This window comes from Rhinichthys klamathensis, unplaced genomic scaffold (assembly GCF_029890125.1).
Source record: "Rhinichthys klamathensis goyatoka isolate OS25496 unplaced genomic scaffold, OSU_Roscu_1.1 h1tg000181l_1, whole genome shotgun sequence".
Classification (NCBI taxonomy): Eukaryota; Metazoa; Chordata; class Actinopteri; order Cypriniformes; family Leuciscidae; genus Rhinichthys; species Rhinichthys klamathensis.
In genome coordinates, this window is record NW_026606709.1 from 3,052,670 (window position 1) to 3,073,283 (window position 20,614).

Genomic DNA, 20,614 nt, shown 5'->3' on the forward strand with positions numbered 1-20,614 from the left:
ACTAATTAAGAAAAAAATATTTTTCTCACAGTGCCTACATTCAGTGCACTTTTCTGACTAATTTATTCTCAGACCTGAACTACACAGTCAAGGTTTTCTGTATAAAGGAATCATACAAACTGATTTTGCCTTGTTTATTTCATCTTTTGAAAAAAACAAGGCACTTGTTTTTCCAGTTCTTAGTTAAAAACAGCTTCAACTGCACTGCTAAAACAAGTGTACTAACCAAACCTGGAGTATTGTAATTCAGATAGATCAGCAAGTCCATTTTCTGTCAACCCAGCAATGACTAAATGCTGCTTTTAAGGTGAGTGAGAGCACACCAATTCTGCTTTTCTGGTCAATTATACTAATTTTAGGTTGCCTTCCACCTAGGAAAGCAAAGCTTGTCTTCATTAAGAACTAAAGGTAATCATCCAGCTTTCAAAACTCAGAGGAAATTGATGTTTTGTGGCTTTTAGGTCAATGGTAGATGGAGAGGTTTTTAAGATCACTATTTTTTCCCTTTTGTAAGAGCCAGTGAGCCATGCTGCTCCAACCTTTATGTCCATCTTCCTCTTTTACTTCCGGCAACATTATTACTCTTTCACACCTATTTTTGCTAACCATCAATCACCTTTTCAGTTGAAGGGAAGCAGGAATTCTTTCTGACAATGACAATTTCTGGTAATGCCATCCTTGAATTTACAGCCCTGTTCCTCCTCTCAGTTCTATCTACATAACAACTCTAGACATACAGACAGAATTTCAGAGATTCCCTCAACAGTTTCTTCTTTGGGAATACATTCAACACAGATTCAATACATCAGAAACACAGAGCATAAATTATCAGCTCCGCATTCATGAATAATGAAGGCTTTGGCTTAGTTTTCTCACTTTGTGATTTAGTAAAACCCCATGCTTTCTTAACGACCTTTACTTATGAATGGATATGCACAATCACATAGCAGCTTTGTAGCCAAAAAAGCTATTCTTCATAACTTGAAAGTAAAAAAAAAAAAAAAAAACATTAAAGCACACAAGCCCGACCGTTCCTATGGGCAAAATACCTATATCGCTCCAAGATGATTCATTGACAATAAATGTTTAGTAATATTATCGATTTAACTGCACTGACTCTATTGACTTAGAACAAAATTTGAACTGAAATGAGCTGCATAATGATTGACATAATGAAATGACACTACTATCTTCTGTAGAGTTGCTTAGCTGAATTGAACTCGTTTCATAATTAATGATCTTTGCGACATTGACACATTCATTGAATTGATATGAAACAACATTGAACTGCACAATGACACTTTCTTCCGTAGAGCTAAATCTGACAATGTTCCCCAACTTGAAGAATTGTTTGTTTTTGTTTGTTTTTTTCGCAGGACAATGCTCCATGTCACACAGCCAGGCCAATAAAGGTGTGGATGGATGACACCTGTTATGTCCAGACATCTCCAGACCTGAACCCCTCTGAAAACCTCTGGAATGTGATCAGGAGGACGATAGAAGGTCACAAGCCATCAAACAAAGACAAGCTGCTTGAATTGTTGCATTAGGAGTGGCATAAAGTCACCCAACAGCAACATGAAAGGCTGGTGGAGAAGCATGCCAAGACGCACGAAAGCTGTGATTGGAAATCAGGGTTATTCCACCAAATGTTGATTTCTGAACTCTTCCTAAGTTAAAACACTGGTATTGTGTTGTTTAAAAATGAACATAAACTTTCTGAAATCATGGCATCTGTTTTGTTATTTTGGCCAGTTGTCATTTTCTGAAAATAAACACTCTAAATTACAATATATTTATTTGAAATTTAGAAGAAATGTGGTCAGTAGTTCAAATAACAAAACAGAAATGTTCATTTTACTCAAAATGATGTTTTATTAACAAAGTTCGGGAGAAGTACGTTCAGATAATTAACACGGGTGGAGAGCACTCAGCAATCATGATTAAAACGTGTATATATAGACTCAGCAGTCTCACCTCATTTCTCTGACAGTTTAGCAGCGTCCCTCCACCACCCCTTCTCCACTCTTCTAGTCCTAAACCACTTTACATACATACAGGGGGGAGTAATCTGGGTTCGGGCCGAATTCCGAGCTCGGAGCCCTCCCCCCGGACAGCACGCCAAATACGCATTATACTTTATTCCCTTTAATTGTATGTAAGTGTGAACTCGTGAACACATACATATAGTAAATCCAGAGAAACTGCTAATGTTGCAATGGTCTCAATTCTTTCCAGAGCTGTATACACATATGCATGATGTTTATACAAGTGGGGCCAATTTTCATTTCCCAGTCACTTTACTCTTCCTTTCCTGTTGTTGTTCCCCAACTTGTACCCATCAATAAAAGTCATCATAACTCAAATAAACTAAACCATCAATTATAAACCAACTTGCATATATACTTTCGATATAGAAAGTACGTATACAAGGCATTCAGTAAAATGCTTTAATAGATACCTATTTTTTCCAACTAAGGTTTATTTAGTTGTTACTGAAGCTATTATCCACGTCAATTATGTAAGATCAGATGAAAATGTCAAAGTGTTAGTTTGATTTGCTTTGCGGAGAGTTGATTTGGAGAGCGCAGGGCGGGAAGGACCTTGTAAGGATCCAGCTGGGACACGGGATGCACAATAACAGCGCAGCTCTCAAACATCTGCTGCACCTTACTGTGTGTTCAGATGAGCATTCTGAATTTGAGATTGTATGCTTCTTCACTGTCGCAATTCCTTGAAAGAAGAATTCATGCCAGGGAGCTTCAGTATTAGGGAGCTTCAAGCATGTTATTACTACAGCAAGTCAGAGTTTCAAGGAAAAACTGCAGCTGAAAAAACAGCCATTTGCGTTCGCACACTCAGCAATACGGCACAAAGTTCTCTTTGACGTGTCCCCTAGGATATGACACAGACTGAAAAAATAATGGAGGATCTCAACACAACAAGAGATGACGACACTGGTGGGCTATGATCGAGTTGACAGGGGTTAGAAAATGACAATGTCCCCTGCTGGTGCAGAGAACAAAACATTTAAATGTGCTTTTAGAAGTCTCTTCTTTTCTTCTCAAGTCGTACTGCTTGTGAACGACAAAGGGGATAAATTAAATGGATAGTTCGTTCAATAATTAAAATTCTGTCACCATTTACTCACCCTTGTGTCATTACAAACCTGTGGGACGTTTTTTTCTTCTATGGAACACAAAAGGAGATATTTAAGACTGTTTTCCGTGCAGTTAAGGAGGACTGAAGCTTTAACGCTTTGAAAAATCAGTAAAATGCTCATGAAGTGACTCTCGGAGATGAATCGAATCATGAATCATGTCATCATTATCGTGAGGCAGCAGAGACTGAAAACAGCGCGAGCGTCACTCGTGCTTCAGTGTGTGTGTGTGTGTGTGTGTTTTGTGAGAGGTAACGTTAAATGAAACCGCGCGTCTGCGCCGTTCATTCACACAGAGACAAGCAGAACATGCAGGGTTAATATTTAAATAGTCTTTTTGCAGTGTAATATACACAGACACCACATCAGCAGCGCCGCTGGTCGCCATGTCTCAGCGCTTTCATGATGAGGACGCAACTTCACGCCCTTCGTGCATGCATGCGCATCCAGAACTGTGTTTGACCGGGTACTCGGTAGTAGTCGCTACCACCGGTACTTGGTACCGTGACGTTTAAAAAATTTTAGTACCGACTTGGTACCGAAGTACCGAATATTTTGACAACACTAATGCCTGGATTAATTCTTCCCATAGAAAGTCTGGAACCAACATATTTTCCTGAAACTACAGCACTGTAAAGCAATAGTTAGCCGGTCTAAAGTGTTGTAATCCCTTTCCGAGGCATGCGATCTACTCATTAGACCTTCTAACCTCAAAACTAATGGAGAATAAAAGTAACAGATGAGAGCATAGCCATAACGCATGGCCGCGAGAGCCAAGATTAATTTTCTTTCAGCAATTTTAATCTCCCATTCTACATTTTACAGCTCGCCTAAATTGTACAACCTAGTTTGTAAAGGTTCATTAGCAAATTCAGTCGTACACCATATGGAGTAAAATGGGAGACTTGATTTCCATTGAAGGGTTTTAAGGTTAATATAACTGTTGAGGAACAATCCTGCAGATGGCTGAACGTAAAGACTTTTTGTGGTCGAGTTGCATTCTACACAATTGATGGCACTTACAGAAGCACATAAACTCATGGATTCTTTTTTTGTGCCTCACAGATTTTTCTCTTAAATAAAGATGTCAGAGGAGCGAATAAAGTTCACCAGCTTTATTGGGTGAGAGAAAAGCAACGACCACATATACGGCGAGTATCAGATCAATATGTCACTACATTCTCTGTTACAAGAGAAGTCTTCTAGAGTCCAAGTTAAACCTTTTACTGTCATTTAACTACTAAATCAGAACAAATTGATATCAACATTATTATCACACAGCCATAATGATGGTAGAATAGGCTATTCATTTTTTATAGATCATCTCCCATAATGCTGCTCAGAGAATCACATCTTTAATTAATTAGCTCATTAAAGTCATCAGCAACTTCAATAAGTCAGAAAGAAATTAATATAAACTAAGAAAGCCTTGCAAATATATACTATAACAGCATCACAGGGAAAAGATATATTAGTGAAGTTAGCTCTGAATTGCTTAGGTCAACATTAATTTAAAGGCACACTGCGGAACTTTTGGCCACTAGTGGCGCTCGACCTGTAACTTTCACGTCTAGCGTCCCTAGAGGCCACAAGCTCCGCAGCACTGTCGCAAAAGTCAACAAAAAGTCAACCGGTCCGCCCATAGACAGTGGGTCAGCTTCCCGTGTCTTTAGATTGTGTGTGCTTGCAGTGTTTGAGGCGGGCAGCCTGGCCGCGCTCGATTCCCTTATAGCAGTCTGCTGAGAGAGAGCGAGCGGCTTAGTGCTAACATGTCTGTGAGTGAATGTGGGCGCGGGACGGCGGGCCGGGCACATTTACTGCACTAAAATCACCGTCGGCCTGAGCTGACTGTAACTTATGTGTGTTGGTTTCGTTTTACAGAAACCGTGGGACATGTTGTGTGTAGTGTTTGTGGGCACTGAGTCGTGGGAACGTTCACTACATTTTATGTACATTTGACATGAGTCGATTTTATTTGTGCGAGCCCTGCACTGTGGCGGGCTGTGTTTGTGTGTAGAAATGAACAATGGGCTGTGGGCATTTTATTACACTCATAACACCATCGGCTGTGGCCGGAATACCAGAAAATACTACACTGCTTATTTGATTTATCTGTGTCACCTTGGAAACGGCATTTGTGTGCAGGCAAGCGTTAGCATCGGTCGGGCACCCATCCTCCTCCTGTAGCTCACGCCAGCGAGCGAACGCTGGACCAATGGTGATCCTCGTCCTGGCTTTTCATTTGTCACTATGCCTTTTTCTTTTTTTTAGTGTCCTCTGACAAAACCTTTGCCTTCTTCCTTGTAGCTGTTGGTTCGGCCATGACGAAAACATACAGACGGCAATCAAACGCGAGTTGAGCACTCACGTCAGAATCTGAAGAAGTTGTGGGTGGTGGGGGAAGTGACGTATGCCGTAAAGCGGTCGAATTTTGTAGTTCTTTTTGTGCTCGGGTTCCTACCCGAACCCCGAAGTTACATAGTGCTAGGAAAAGCGATACAGACACCTTCAGGCTTCGGCAGACGTGTCATTCAACCTATTGTAAGTCGATGTACCATCTCAATGGGTTTTGGTAATATATTATAAAGGTTGAAAAGTTCCACAGTGTGCCTTTAAAAAAAATTAAAACAGATACCTCTTGTTTTAAAACAAAAAAGTCTTCATAATCGAATAACTTGCTCTCCCAAAATGATACTGATGTCACTTCAGTAACTGACTGTTAACCACCATCCAGACAGCTAGTTGGGCATTATTTTGACAAACATTTGGTGTAGCTTCATTTAGGTATGCAACATCCACTAATATAATAACCATTTAATATAATTTGGAAATACATTACATTATGAAAGTTAAATGGGTTGTGAATATCAATTCATTAACCTAGGGTCGTCCAGACACCAAAAGTTTAGTATGAAATGTCAGGCTTCTCATTACCAATTTTAACATTGCCAAACTAATATGCTATTGAACACACAATTAAGAAAGTTAAAGGTACAATATGTAGGATTTTTGCAGTAAAATATCCAAAAACCACTAGGCCAATGTTATATATTTTGTTTAGTTGATTACTTACAATATCCCAAATGTTTCCAACTATTTGTAAATCGTGAGAAAATTGCGATGGCGAACTATCGACTTGACAGAGACGCGAGTGTTGCATGTACTTTATTAGACACTGGTGAGCAAATGTACGTTACATAAAACGAATCAATGTTATTTAGTTCAACATGATGAAATGTTAGAATATGATCTGTATCAGGGATGTGCACAGGGGGGTTGCTCAGGTTGCCCAGGCAACTGCCCATATGCCCTTCTCGACTCACGTTGCCCTTCCGGAGTAAAAAAAAAAATATGGATGCAGAATTTCATGTAGGCCTAGATAAAAAAAAAAAAAATCGCAAAGCCTCATTCACTTCCATTCGGGCACCGAAAGTGAAAGTCAGTAAGGGAAGGGCAAACTAACAAAAGCGTGTGTTATCGTGCGTTCATATGCGCGTGCACAAAATGAAAATCGCATTTTTCAAGCAGAAATATGTGGAGACCAGACATAGGCTACTGTACATGCACGTGAATGATGGCACTCCCAATCAAAGTACACATTATAAAACAAGACACTGATTATCCAGTCTCAGTGTAGTTAAAAACTCTAAACAACTGCACTAATTATGCAAGATAGAAAGCAATGTATTGACATTGTAATTTGACATTGATTGACTATTGATTTATAGGCTATATTGAATTTAAAATGTTGATTAGCTGGACATACTGGTCAATATGGATGCACATCCCTCAGTAAATAATAACCATAAATCAAGAATTGCTTCAACATGCATAATAAAAAAATCATACTGATGCCGAAAATACCCAGGCTGTAGAGAGAACCAAAGTTAATCCCAAAAGCCAAAGCTCAGGGTTATAATTTATTATTTTCTTCTTATTTATCTTTACATTAATATTCACTTGTTATCTTAACATTCTATAGAAAATACTCTATTCAATAAATATTGTTTGTTTGAACCTCATTCTGTTATTCTTTGACTGTTTTGTTTAAAGGAGGGTGGATTGTATTGGGAGCACTGAAGTGTCAGGTGTGACTGTGTGGCAATGGTAAATGGTTTACATAGCTCACGGCGTCACAGGTCAGGTAGAGGGCCCCTTAGCAGAATTTTGCTTAAGGCCCCAGGGGGAGGTCAGGATCGGCACTGGGTTTATCAGTCGATTCTGTTCCCTACCGGAATTCCTGTTCCCTTTACGCAATCATACTACAAATCATGCGTAGTTGCCCGTAGCCTACCATCAGAACTGAATACGAGCAAGAAGCACAACTGAATGTACGGGAAGCCAAAAGGTTAAAAAAAGGATTGTATTTTTTCCCGAAAGTGTGCCCTTTTTTCAGGTCAGAGCAATTGCCCCTCAAAATTCCTGTGCACATCCCTGATCTGTATGTTATTCTAATGTTGATTTAGCTTACTGCTAGTCTCATATAGCCAACAAACAAACTAACAACATTCAACACACTCAAATGCAGTTTAGTATGATAGTGTAACTGTTAGAGCAAGTGAAACAGCACTGCGTTACCTCAAGTTTAATTCGTCTAATAAACTGACCTGTGTGAATAATCTGAGTATTAATTCAGCACTTGCGTGTAGTTCGGTAGAATGAAATGTCCTTATTCCTTTATATCCGCGGGACTCGCGTTGCGTGTGGCGCTGGTATACGTCTCTCATTAGCAATCGTGCCCTGCTTCATACCACAGTCATGTTAAAAACATCACTGTATTCACTCATCCATAAAAGATCCATCAGCTTGACGACAAGATCCATAATTCCGCTTAATGCTTTGCCTCATCAAAATACGCCTTTGTTATTGTAAGAGGTTAGCAACCCCTGGTGGTGAAAAATCCTACATATTGTACCTTTAAATATTAACATAAATTAAGTTAAAAACTAAAGCAATATTTATATTTAACTAAACTTTTACTATTACTGAAGCAATATTTATATTTAAGAATCATGACAAAACGAATATACTAATGAACTTGCTACTTTCTTTAAACAGATTAATATTAATTTATTATTAATCGTATTAATAGTTAATATTGCTCCTACAGCTTGAGATTAAGTAATTATTCAAGACATGTACACAGTTAATAACACAACAGACAAATATATAAATAAGCAGTGCTTGAAACAGCCAAATTTGTGTTAAATCAAACTTTGTGTTCATGTTCAGTTGTGTTATCCAACCAAGAGCAGTGAATCTGTTAACATTGACTAAGACTGTAGACAATCTGAATTCAGTACGTTTGAAGGAATACTTAAAGGGCATAATTGTCCATCTTTGACTGGCTAAAATTGTACAGTACTAGAAGATACTTTGATTTGATTCCTGTAATGAAGGCGCCAATACATGTCACCTTGTTTCCAGGTCATAGATATAATTCTGCTGTGAGTAAGTAGCTCAGATGCCGCAGACACTCCGAGTAAACTCTGCCCAGTGGTGTTCAGCGTATGACATTTACACGCAGGGTAAAGAAGTCTATTCTGGGCATGTGGCTTTTGAAGAACCTGTGTGGACGGTCACACTGCAATGGGCCCTGGAGGTTTTATCAGGGAGGCGTTGTCTTTTTAAAGAGTAGTGATGATGGCCTCCGGGCAGGTGCTGTGACAGGCCTGAAGTGTGATTAAGGTTAAGACTTCATTGATGAAAGCCAGTGCAGCCAGAGCCACTAGGCAGAGTCTGGTGTAAATGTCAGCTCAAGAAAAAAAAAATCAATATGGTCATATGAGTTCACAGACAACCTGATTGGGAATGGCTGCAGCACCTTAAGTGTGTGAAGAGTTTGTGGCGTTAGGGTGAGTTTCTGATTTGAGCCGCAAATATATATATTTTCCACATTGTCTTAACACTAAGTTTCATGCCTAGCCATTTTTGTCACTTAATTAAAGCCATTCAGAGATTCACTTCAGCTCTATATTAAGATTTTACTATGTTCTGGTGCAGTTTAATCTGCAATTTAAATTATGTAGTAGCATTTTGTTCTGCAGACAAGTTCGAGGGGGGACACACTCGCAGACCATGTTATTTTTATGTTTTGTGGTTAGAGTTTTGCTTCATCCAAATTTAATAACCACCAAACTGTTCACATAAATAACTCTTAAAATAAAACAAAATGCAGCTGTTTAAGGAATTAGCCAAATTTAAGACAGCAACTTTGTTCCTGTTAAACCGGTCATGCTCCAATACAAAATATAACTACTGGAGTCACAAAATGAATACTATTATTTAATATTTTAAATAAACTATGTTCATTTATGCAATATATCATTAAAACATTTTAAAAACAAGCCGCTTTGTCAAAGTTACAGCAGAAATACCAGAAATATTAGTGTATATGAGGGGCCTTTGAATATTGGGGAGCCAATGGGGAGCCCTCAAGTTAAAAAGGTTGATTATCACAGTGCTAAACTCTTAAGTAGGGATGCACGATGATATCGGGACAACATCGGTATCGGCCGATAAAAGCTTAAAATGACCATCATCGGCAGATATGAATATTACTGCCGATGAGCCTTGCCGATAGGGTGGCGTGTTTCCTATGCGCACGTGACGACCGTGAACGAAGCATGAGCGCCAGCAATTTAAACTTCCAACTAGGGGTGTGCGTCTCACGCTGTTTTTGATCTTGGACGATTAAAATGTCTCCACGATCTGCTTTTGAAGAAAAATCATAGTAGGCTATCGTGCAGGCGCCTTCATCTCAACATACTGTACAACGCGACGTACATTCACATCACATCACATGTAAACGCAGAGGTAGAGTTACACTCACGGGACACTGCAATTCACAAAAGTTCATTATTTGCATGTGCGTCAAAGTCTTGCTAGTTAAACATGTCATTCACGTGCTGATGCGCTATTCTAACATGCGCTTTTCTGAGCGCGTACACCCGACGCTCACAGGAACTAAAAGCCTGTCACAGCGCCTGCATACTGGACTAATCTTTCGAGTCTTATTGCGCTGATACTGTCAAATACACACAAGGTTTACATAAACAAAGTTGGTTATGTCTAAAGTGAAAGCAAACAGAGAAAATCTGCTTGTCAAATGCGAGTATATTAGACGCGTCCCGTGCAATTCTTAAAGAGACAGTAATAATATGCTGCCGCTGTCCTTAAAGAGATACTGCACCCAGAAATAAAAATTCTGTCATTATTTACTCACTCTGTTGTTCCAAACCTGTATTCATTTCTTTCTTGTGCTTAAATATAATATGGAAGTCACTGGAGTACAGCAACTGTTTGGTTAGCCACATTCTTCCAAATAACTTTTATTTTCCACAGAAGAAAGACACTTGAGAGAGTAAATTTTTTGGGAGAACTATCCCTTTAATGTTAATAAAACAACAAAACACAGAGGAAATCACTCACTGCTCTTGACTGAGAACTTTAATAGAAGCTTTAATAAGCTTTTTTTGCACTTAAAAAAAATACAAATATATCGGTATCGGCATCGGGCAAAATTAGTTTGAAAATATCGGCATATCGAATATCGGCCAAAATCCTAATACCGTGCATCCCTACTCTTAAGCATGATCAATTGATGCCGCCAACTTCACAATAATCAGCAAATCAAACACTTAGCGGCCACTCCCAAAGAATGTGTTTTGCATTCTACTGCACTGCTTTGCCATTTTTTTTTCTGTGTAAACATGCACTAGATGTATGTGTTTGACTGTGGCGCTCACATTTCACATCTTTTGCAGCATCTTGTGCATGACACGGCATTCTAAATGTTGTGCTCAAGTTTAAAAAACTCGTCTCTAGAACATGGTTATATTTCCATGCCAAACTTAGAAAGTGTTGACCCTGGGCATGTGTTCAAATCCCCATATGGTTCATCTGGCCTTGTTAAAAGATGTACAATTTCAACATACATTTCAAGGTCTATAATATTCCAATACTGCATCAAAGGAAGGCCTCAGGCTAATGCACATATGCCCACTAAACCCCTAATATCCATTGACCCCTGGAAAATACCCACACAGACTGTATCTAATGTGCATTAATTATTGCACTCCAAACCTTCTCCCTATTGATGTCTCCAAATCTGTCCAATGAAAAGTCCAGGATGTCTTGTGAACCGCCCCCAGCTGGGCAAGAAACCGTTCCTGCATCTTTCCCTTCTCTAACCTGGACTGAATCCTTTGCTCTGTGGTAAATGTCAGTGCACAAGGAGGGCGTAGCAGGAGTGACCCAGGCATGGTCACAGCGAGAGGCTGCAGTGAAATCAATCAGTCTGCCTTCCAAACAGCTGCATCTGGCTTGCCAGTGGGAGAAGCAGCCTGCACAACCATCTGGAATCTGGACACATCACACCTGCTGGGCCAATGAATAAGGGTTGGTGCATGCGCCGAAAAAAAAGAAAAAAAAAGAGCCAGGCACTGGGCACAGCAAACAGACACTCAATCTTGGACGGTATCTGTATTGTTGCTGTAATTTAGGAGGCAGGTCTGACAGGGTTTGCAAGTGTGGTTCCAACTCCAGATGTGTAAACACAATGCACCACCAAGGGGATCCTGGCCTATGATTCAAACTGGGTTTAGCAATAATAAAATACTCGTATGCAGCAACAGATGATAGCATATCTGCCCAACCTAACTAATAGCTTGCAACAGAGAGACAAGTAAAGTTGGTATAACTTTATCTTGCAGCACTGGAAAACAAACGTGGGTCTCCTGAGCTTAAAAAGTACTGGGAAAATATAGCCCAAGCATAAAGGGTCCAACATAAAGCAAAACCACTGCAGCGTGAATGAAGGGCACATCGGGACAGAGCAGAAGAAAACAACACTGTTTACCTTAAGACATTACCATTCAGCAGGGCCAAACAGCTGGCGCTTATCCACTCTCTTTAAAGGGCAGAGATCGGGCCTTGGATGACTAAGCAGATCACTGGGGTCATAATCAGTCTGCATGCTGAAAAAAGGGGCTCCAAGAGCCAGGCTACCCTCCTTCTGGTCTCAGCTTTAGACTGTTTGATGCATAATGGCTTAAACCCAATAAAGAAAGGTAAGTGGTATAAAATACCATATTTGTGTAGTATAATCTGCAGTATTATCTGATAAGTCACATGACCAGAGCTGTTCCCGTTTGCCCCTCTGAAAGATGGCAGTGTCAAAGCTCCATAAAAAGATGCAAAATCTGCACACATTCAGTATCATAATATTTAAAGGGTCTATTAATATCTTAGTAATATTGCTCATATAATCTTGTATCCAGTAGTAAATCAAAGAGACCCATTTTTAAGTAACCGATTAAGTACCATATAAAACAGCATATTTCAAAGTATTAATACACTACCGTTTAAATGCTTGAGGTCAGCAAGATTGTATAATGTTTTAAAAGAAGCCTCTTATACTCACAAAGGCTGCATGTATTTGACCAGAAATACAGTAAAACATTATTAAAACAATTTAAAATAATTTTCTAATTTAATATATTTTAAAATATAATTTATTCCTGTTATGGCAAAGACAATTTTTCAGCAGCCATTACTTAAATCTTCAGTGTCACAAGGTCTATCAAATCATTCTAGTAAATATTAATATTCTAATTTAAATATATTTCATAACAATGTAAAGTAAGTCTTTGCTCTCCCTTTTGATCATTTTAAAAACTTCAAAAAAGGAAAAAGTCTGGTCTTACTGACACCAAACTGAAGAGCAAAGCAAAATTAAAAATAGAAAAGCACTTATTCTTTGTTTATTAATTATTTTTTTCAAACAGTTCCCAGCTAGTAAAATATATAATGTTACTTTACTGTTTACAACTTTCTGTTGGTTATTATAGTGCAACTGGGCAATTTTTATTTTTTTATTTTTTGTGAATAAGGTATGCAGCTTGTTTCATTAAGCTAGCCACAATGTAAAATACATGCGCTTAGCTGGGAATAGTTTGAAATTAAATGGGCTAATTGGCTTACTCCCCTGAGAATGTTACAATGTGATCACAGAACATGCTGACTAAAGAGCTGAAAACATAATCTAAGTATATCAAAAAATCTGATGGCTGAATGATATTTTGCCATGACATTTAAGTAAGTTCAACAACAGTGGCTCAATATTGGTGCTGCACTTTTTTTGATTCCTGCTGAATCTGGCCATGGGTCTGCGTAACTGAACTGAGAAGTTGACAATTCACTCACAACAATTGTGCCATCAACTCAAGTGGCATTGCAACACACCAGGATGTGTATTAAGGGTCAAAGGGCCACCCAATATGGGGATAAGCAACTACAAAAGAGTCCCAAAGTCAAGTTTCTGTTTTCATCTCCTTTACAAGGGCCGTAGCGGAGAGGAATGGACAAGATTAGCCCGCAAAGCTAGCAATAACTCACATACTCCCAAACAACCTTCCCCTAGAACTGAGCCCTTCCACAGAGGTATCTGAATGCAAGATACGGTCAACGTGAGCGATTGTGTCCTTTTTCCGAGTATCTGCTCAAGTCTAGCCGTCAAATCCAGCCACGGTCACAACATCCATCAGTTTAAAGGGCAAAGTTGCCAATAAGCCCTTCCCCTTTCACCAAGTTTCAATAGTGGACTGAAAGCGGAAAAGAAAGATTCCTTCAGACATTTTGAGAGCGCAGAGTAAAATACTGGGCGATATTCATGGGGGAGCTGCAAAGATATCGAACAGGACGTCTACTTTTTCTACTTCTTTCTACAGGCCCAATACATTGCTGCTGACATGGTATTTGCTTTATCCCCTTCCTGGGAGGCCGTAGCAGTCTATGCTTTCTGGAAAATGTTGTAGCGTTCTGCCCCTGGCTAACGCATCGAGTGATTCACAGGAATTTACAGAGGAGTCAAACGTTTTGACTTCTCATCCTAGCTTGTGAACTGCACTTACTTGTCTCCTGATACTTGGACTTTAAATCTCTTTCCCTCTCTGGTAACAATCTGTGGTTTCATCTTCAGAATCTCTTTCCTTTTGTGTTCTAAACCTTCCAATTAATGACGTGTTCTGAGGGAGCCTAAAATTCCTCCCTGTCAACAATGCCAATGAGATGCTTAAGCCAAGCTCAAAGGAACACAACCAGCGGTACAAAAGAGATGCAAATTAAGTGTCTTTGCAGATCATTTGATACATCTGCACGTTTGATCTGGGCCCTTTCATTTTCCCACGTCTATTCGTCTGCTGTCCTCCAACTGTTAAATGTCCTACTGCTGTCGTGATTAATGACAACAGAGACCGTGCGCTTGTGTTTTTTTCTCCCTCAGAATCAAACTCTTTAATAGCATTTCATAGGCACGTTAAAAGGCCACTGAACGGGCTGTGAAAGATTCCTTCTGTTTTCTTTTTTTATCATCTCCATAGGGGGAAGCAGAAAAATCCATTTTGTCTGAATCAATATTTACTCCTGATGCTGTCTTCTCCCAAAATAATCGACAGCTGGTCTTTTGTTCAACCCCCAAAGAAAGTAAAAAGGAACTTAAAGGTTACCACACTAGTTTTGAAAGCATGAGGAAAAAGGAAAACTAAGGGTAATGATTATAATTTACGTCTCGCAACATCCCCTGACCTTTGCTCTTCTGTACATGGCAAGCTTCTTGTTAAAAGCCTATCTGTTTTCACAATACATGAAGAAAAAAAATGTATTAAAATGTAATTATTAAAATGTTAAATTATTATTATAATTATAATAATGAACAAGCACAATACAAAATTACTAACAATAAAATAACATTTTAAATAAAAACATCTATCTTTCTAACTGTCTGTGTGTCAAGGCTTTTTTTTTTTCAAAACATGAAATGTCTTGTGCAATGTTTCTTTTCTTATTAAAATTTTATAAACTAACTGAAAATAGACCTCTAATAATCAATAACACCCTTCTTTATGGTTTCAAACCTTCAAACAATCGTTCTGTACATCATGCACTACGTTTAAACTTACTAACCCTGATGTTAATAATGTATAAAACTTTAACTGTCTTACAGTACCTTCTGCTAATGCATCTGTTTGTTAATGCATTAGAAACCTCCCTGTTCCATTCATGTTTAATGGTGATAACTGTGAAGTCAAAACATTGCAGAATAGCTTATACTGTAGAACAGAACAACCGCAATACTGTTTTATTATTACCAACCATTCAAAAGCTTTTCTGCTCCACTGCCCTCTGAATTTATTACTATATATCTCATAATATGAAATGAATACATTACATACTCGCTCAATGCAGAAAGAAATCCATTATCAATCAATAGGAAGACACCTGCACATAAAATAAACAAAATGCCTTAATACAATTCTCAAATATTAATAGCAAAATTCATAATTTGTCAATGTTAAAAATAAACAAAGTGATATTATTCTGTCTATTGACCTCATTGAAATTAAATGCAGCCAGTAAAAGTCATGATCAAATCTATTTCACTGCCTGTTTGTTATTAAAAATATTGTATAAAATTGTATTAAATCGTATGATGTATATATTTTTTACTGAGAAAACTGAGAAACTTTATCTCCAAATATCAGTTCATGCCGCAGACATGTCACTTCCTCTCCTTTTCAAATCCCAGATAATCATTACTAACATGAGCGTCTCTCTTTTAGCTGAAAAAAAAAAGAAAAATAGAGTCTGAAATGTAAAATAGGAAGATTCTGCCAAGTAAGTGAAGGCACAAAAAAAACTTGGAAGATAATTTTACAATATTGCCACTTTCACTTGTCAAGAGTACAAGAGAACCGACAAGGAAGATTGACAATTACTGCATGTCCCGTGCAGAGAAGATTGACAGATAGACGGGTAGAAGTTCTGAGATAATGCAAGAAAAACAGCGTTAACACAAGCAGATGTAGGGAGGGAGTCAGTCTCGTCAAGGGTTATATTTAAACATAACAAAAGAAAATACTGCAGAGGAAAAGGAGAAAATTTTAATACATCGTCAGCCAGGAATAGGTTATTGAGATCAGTCTGGCAGCTTAAAATTTCTAGGCCGCTTCAAAAGGTGTCAGGACTCCTATCTCGGCCATTGTGCGGTCTCTCTCGTATCACGTAAGGCTTGATTACCTGTCTGTCATGAGCGTGTTACAATTCAGTCTCACAATTCTGACAAATAACTCAATTTCTTGCACGCTCAGAACGGCAAAAACCATTTTAAGCTATTTGGTTGAGAGTATTACGCTATGAGAACACAAAGCAATGCCAGAATCAACTTTCCTTCAGTGTCGCAGCCATGCTATTGCGGCAGTCGACACTTTATTGAATGAAGTTACATTTACACTTTCTGAGCCACTTTAACATTGAGGTTTTCGAAGCAAGACCTTTAAAACCAATATCTAGGAAAATACACTGCATAAGATAAAACAGCCATGAATAACACACAGCAGAACGAACCAGGAAGCACATTGTGAATTATTTTGAGAATAATAAAGAAAAGACATGGGAAGTTTCAACATGACTCTGCAACAATGTTGTATATAGCATGCCTAAAGCTGGATTTATGATTACAGTTATAGAAGGAGTCAATAGCTCATTATTGCAATTAATAGCCTGGTGTTTTCTCTCACTCCAAGATCACTCTGATACCACAGTGTTTCCTCTAGGATTTTTTCCAGTCGTGGTGGCAGGCCCATTTCCCCAGGGCCCATGAGTGATATTCCCATTGGCCACGCCCCCTTACCCCAGGTGTTTAAACCTCCCCATACCATTCAATACGCTGATTTCACCCAGCCGCAATTTTGAAATCGAAAGTGAGGCTCCGGTGGTAAGAACCCCGGAAGTAAAGATAAACAACAATGCCTTGGACTACCAACCTGAAGCTGCTGCCGCGATTTACACTATTGGATGTTAATATCCAATATAGGATATGTATTAAGTTCGTTCCTGCTTCTTTTTTTACTTTCTGAATTATATATAAAAAAATAATTTTATTTATAAATGAATTTCACTGTGTATAGTCTAAAGTATGAAAGAAATAACTCATTTCTACATTAAAAACAACAATAGGCCAATGCATTCGCGACTCTCTTGTGATTAAAGGCGGCACTTCCGGTTTTCTTCCCACCGGAGCCTCGCTTTCGATTTCAAAATAACGGCTGTGTGAAATCAGCGTATAAGAGCGGCAACGCGATTATGCGCATCCCGTGCGCAGAATGATGCACTTGAAGCAACACGAAGTCACAGCGCGCAACGCTTCGCATTGAAAGGTTCAAAGCACAAAGCGAAGAGATTATATCTATCTATGCTTAATGTATTATATCTATGCAACAGTTTATTGAGCCTTTTCTTTTAACAGTTTTAAATTTCAGTTACAATGCGCATGAAGAACAATTCATAGCGTTCTCTACTACAGTGCTGTAATCTAACAGACACCCGGGAGAAAGGAATATGATTTAGAAAGCGCTATAAACTCCAGCAAGATGAAGTCATTTTATGCAAACCATAGACCTTTATCTACAAATAAAGTATAACAATGGGAACATTGATCTTGAAGAGAGTGTCGTCGTGTTACTGTCTTAACCGAACGCGACGCGCTGTTTGAATGCTGAATGGAGAATGACTGAGGGATGAGTTCCTATTAACTTTAAAGTCGTAATGAAACGGAAGTTGAGATTGTCCTTTTTTTCCTTATTGTGACGTGTATCCGAGTGAAACGGCTTCTGAAATTAGAAAAAATATGTAGGGCGGAGCTTGATTTCGTCCTTCGGGAATTGATTGGATCGTTGGAGGTTGGGCGTTGCTAACAAAATGGAGGCAGATTCAATTCCACTTGACGCTTTACTAGCATGTTTACACGATGTTAAGGACTGGATGGCTGCAAATTTCTTGAAGCTTAACGAAAATAAAACCGAGGTTATTGTGTTTGGCCCTAAAAAACATGATGTGCTTCAGTGCTTGACTGCAACTTCTTTGAATGGTTTTATTAAATCTAGTGTGAAAAATTTGGGATTCGTTCTGGATAGTGATTTAAAGTTGGACAGGCAAATTAGTTCTGTGGTGAGATCTTGTTTTCTACGTCTGTTACGTTTTCTAAGCGAATCTACGTCTGTTAGCGAATCTACGTCTGTTAGCGAATCTTCGCTTACGTTTTCTAAGCGAATCTACGTCTGTTAGCTAAGACTAAACCATTTCTGTCTAGTTCAGATTTTGAGAAAGCAATTACGTGACGTCCATTGTCTTCACTAGAATGGATTATTGCAATTCGCTTTACTACGGAGTTGATGCTCGAGCACTTATGCGTTTACAGAAAATCCAAATGCTGCAGCAAAGATGATAAAGTCGGCAAAGAAATATGATTCTGTGACTCCTTTATTATTTTCACTAAAGTGGCTGCCAGTACGATTGAGAATTATTTACAAAATCCTCGTACATGTTTTTAAGGCCTTGCACAATTTGGCTCCTGTGTATTTGTTCGGTTTGGTGTCAATCTACATCCCCGCTAGATCCTTGAGATCAGAAAATAAACAATTGCTTTGCACAACCAAGACAAAATACAAACACAAAGGTGACAGAGCCTTTTCTTGAGCTGGCCCTAAATTGTGGAATGACCTCCCTCAATCTGTTCGATCTGCCAAATCCTTAAACATGTTCAAAGCTATGCTAAAGCAACATCTTTTAAATTCTTATGGAGAGCTTTCTTAATTGGGTTATTGTCTATGTGTGTCTATGTGATGTATATATGTCTATTTCTGCTATCTTTTTTGGTCTTTAAGCTTATGATTGTGAAGCAGAGATGGGGACTCGAGTTTGAGACTCGGACTCGAGTGCGACTTAAGTCCCACACACAGTGACTTCAGACTCGACTTGAGACTCGTCCTCGAAAGACTTCAGACTCGACTCGGACTCGAGCTGCGGGACTCGTGAACAATGTTTATTTTTAGGAAACGTCTGATGAGCTCGCTGTCATCCCCCTCCCTCCGTTACCTATAACCTGCCTACGTAACCACGTACTACGTCCTATTGCTGGCAGCGCGCGCGCGACCACACATGAGAGGATAACAAACAAAAAGTTCGACTGCACCGGCAGCTGCTGTGCCATTCATCGTTAGCTTTGGGTTCAAACTTCAAACAAGACGCGCTCAAAAGAAGCGCTCAATGCAAAATATGCAGTATCACGATAAAAGATTCTGGCTCAACTACATCTAATTTTATCAGGCATCTGAAAACGCACCCTGATAGGTGAGTAAACATGTTTAGCTCAGCATTGACCATCTACCGTTAGCTTGCTTATTGCTTTAGCTACCTAACGTTACGGGAGGTTAACTCCGATTGTCTTCCTTATGAAATATGAATGAGCGATTGTTTAATTGCCAAACTTGTGGTGGTCGATTAACGTTAATCATTTACGTTCCGCTGGCTGCCCGTTGTCTACAAACAGGTTACAGGATTATTGTTGATCATGTAACGTTACAGTTTCATTTAGTTATAACGTTACACTGGTTTGAGAGTCTGGGATGTGTTGACTTACAGTATATAAGCTATGATTAGTTGCATAGGCAGTGCAGCTAGAAGAACCCAAAAATGTTTTGTGGCCCATACCTAGTGTGTTAAGAGAAAAGAAGGTTAACCAGTCTGATCTCACCCTTTGGATTTTTTTATTTCTAAACATTTTGTTCTTAACAAGTTACATGCCATAAGTTGGTCAGTTGCTTCACATTTACACTAAAGATTTTGAGCATTTTAATGTTTTGGAAGTGCACTGTAGTGTTAAAAATTTAATTCGGATGCAATAGTTTATTTGCATTTAGCTACACTGATGTTTTGCACTAAATAGGAGTGTGTCAATTTTAGTGTTGTGAGTTATATCATTTTCTATATTTGGTCTTATGTCTTGGTATGTTCAAGCTACAAGGCAAAATAAAGAAATTAACTAAAAGTAAAGCATTCTTGGTGTTTTTGTCATGTTGCAATAGCCTGTTTACACTGATTATATACCAAAATCAAAGCTGATACTGTATGCTAATAGATAAAGGATTCATAATAACATATGGTACCACTTTATTTTGATAGTCCACTTTATACATTCTACTAACTATAAGTAACTTTGCAGCTGCATGTCAACTAACTCTCATTAGAGTATTAGTAGGCTTAATATCTGCTAATTATATATTATCATATCTTATTTTGTTGGTTCCCCAACAGATATTCTACTGACTATAAGTAACTTGGCAACTACAAGTCAACTTGTTCTCCAAACCCGAACCCACATCATAACCTGACAGTCTACTACAGTCTACTAATACTCTAATGAGAGTTAGTTGATATGTAGTTGAAAATGTACATGGTTAGTAGAATGTCTAAAGTGGACTATCGAAATAAAGTGTAACCTAACATATTACATGCTTTGAATTCCTTATATAAAGCTATGCAGTGTTCTAAGCAACCTGGATGGGTCGCTGTACGTGATGCAACACTTATAACCGCAAGAGACTTGAGACTTGACTT

The 20,614-nt window shown here is 38.6% G+C and overlaps 1 protein-coding gene across 1 annotated transcript in view; it reads right to left on the bottom strand.

The window, feature by feature from the left end:
- cdh13 (cadherin 13, H-cadherin (heart)) overlaps positions 1 to 20,614 on the bottom strand; it is a 430,791-nt gene that overhangs the window by 314,608 nt on the left and 95,569 nt on the right. The gene's annotated exons all lie outside the window — the stretch shown is intronic.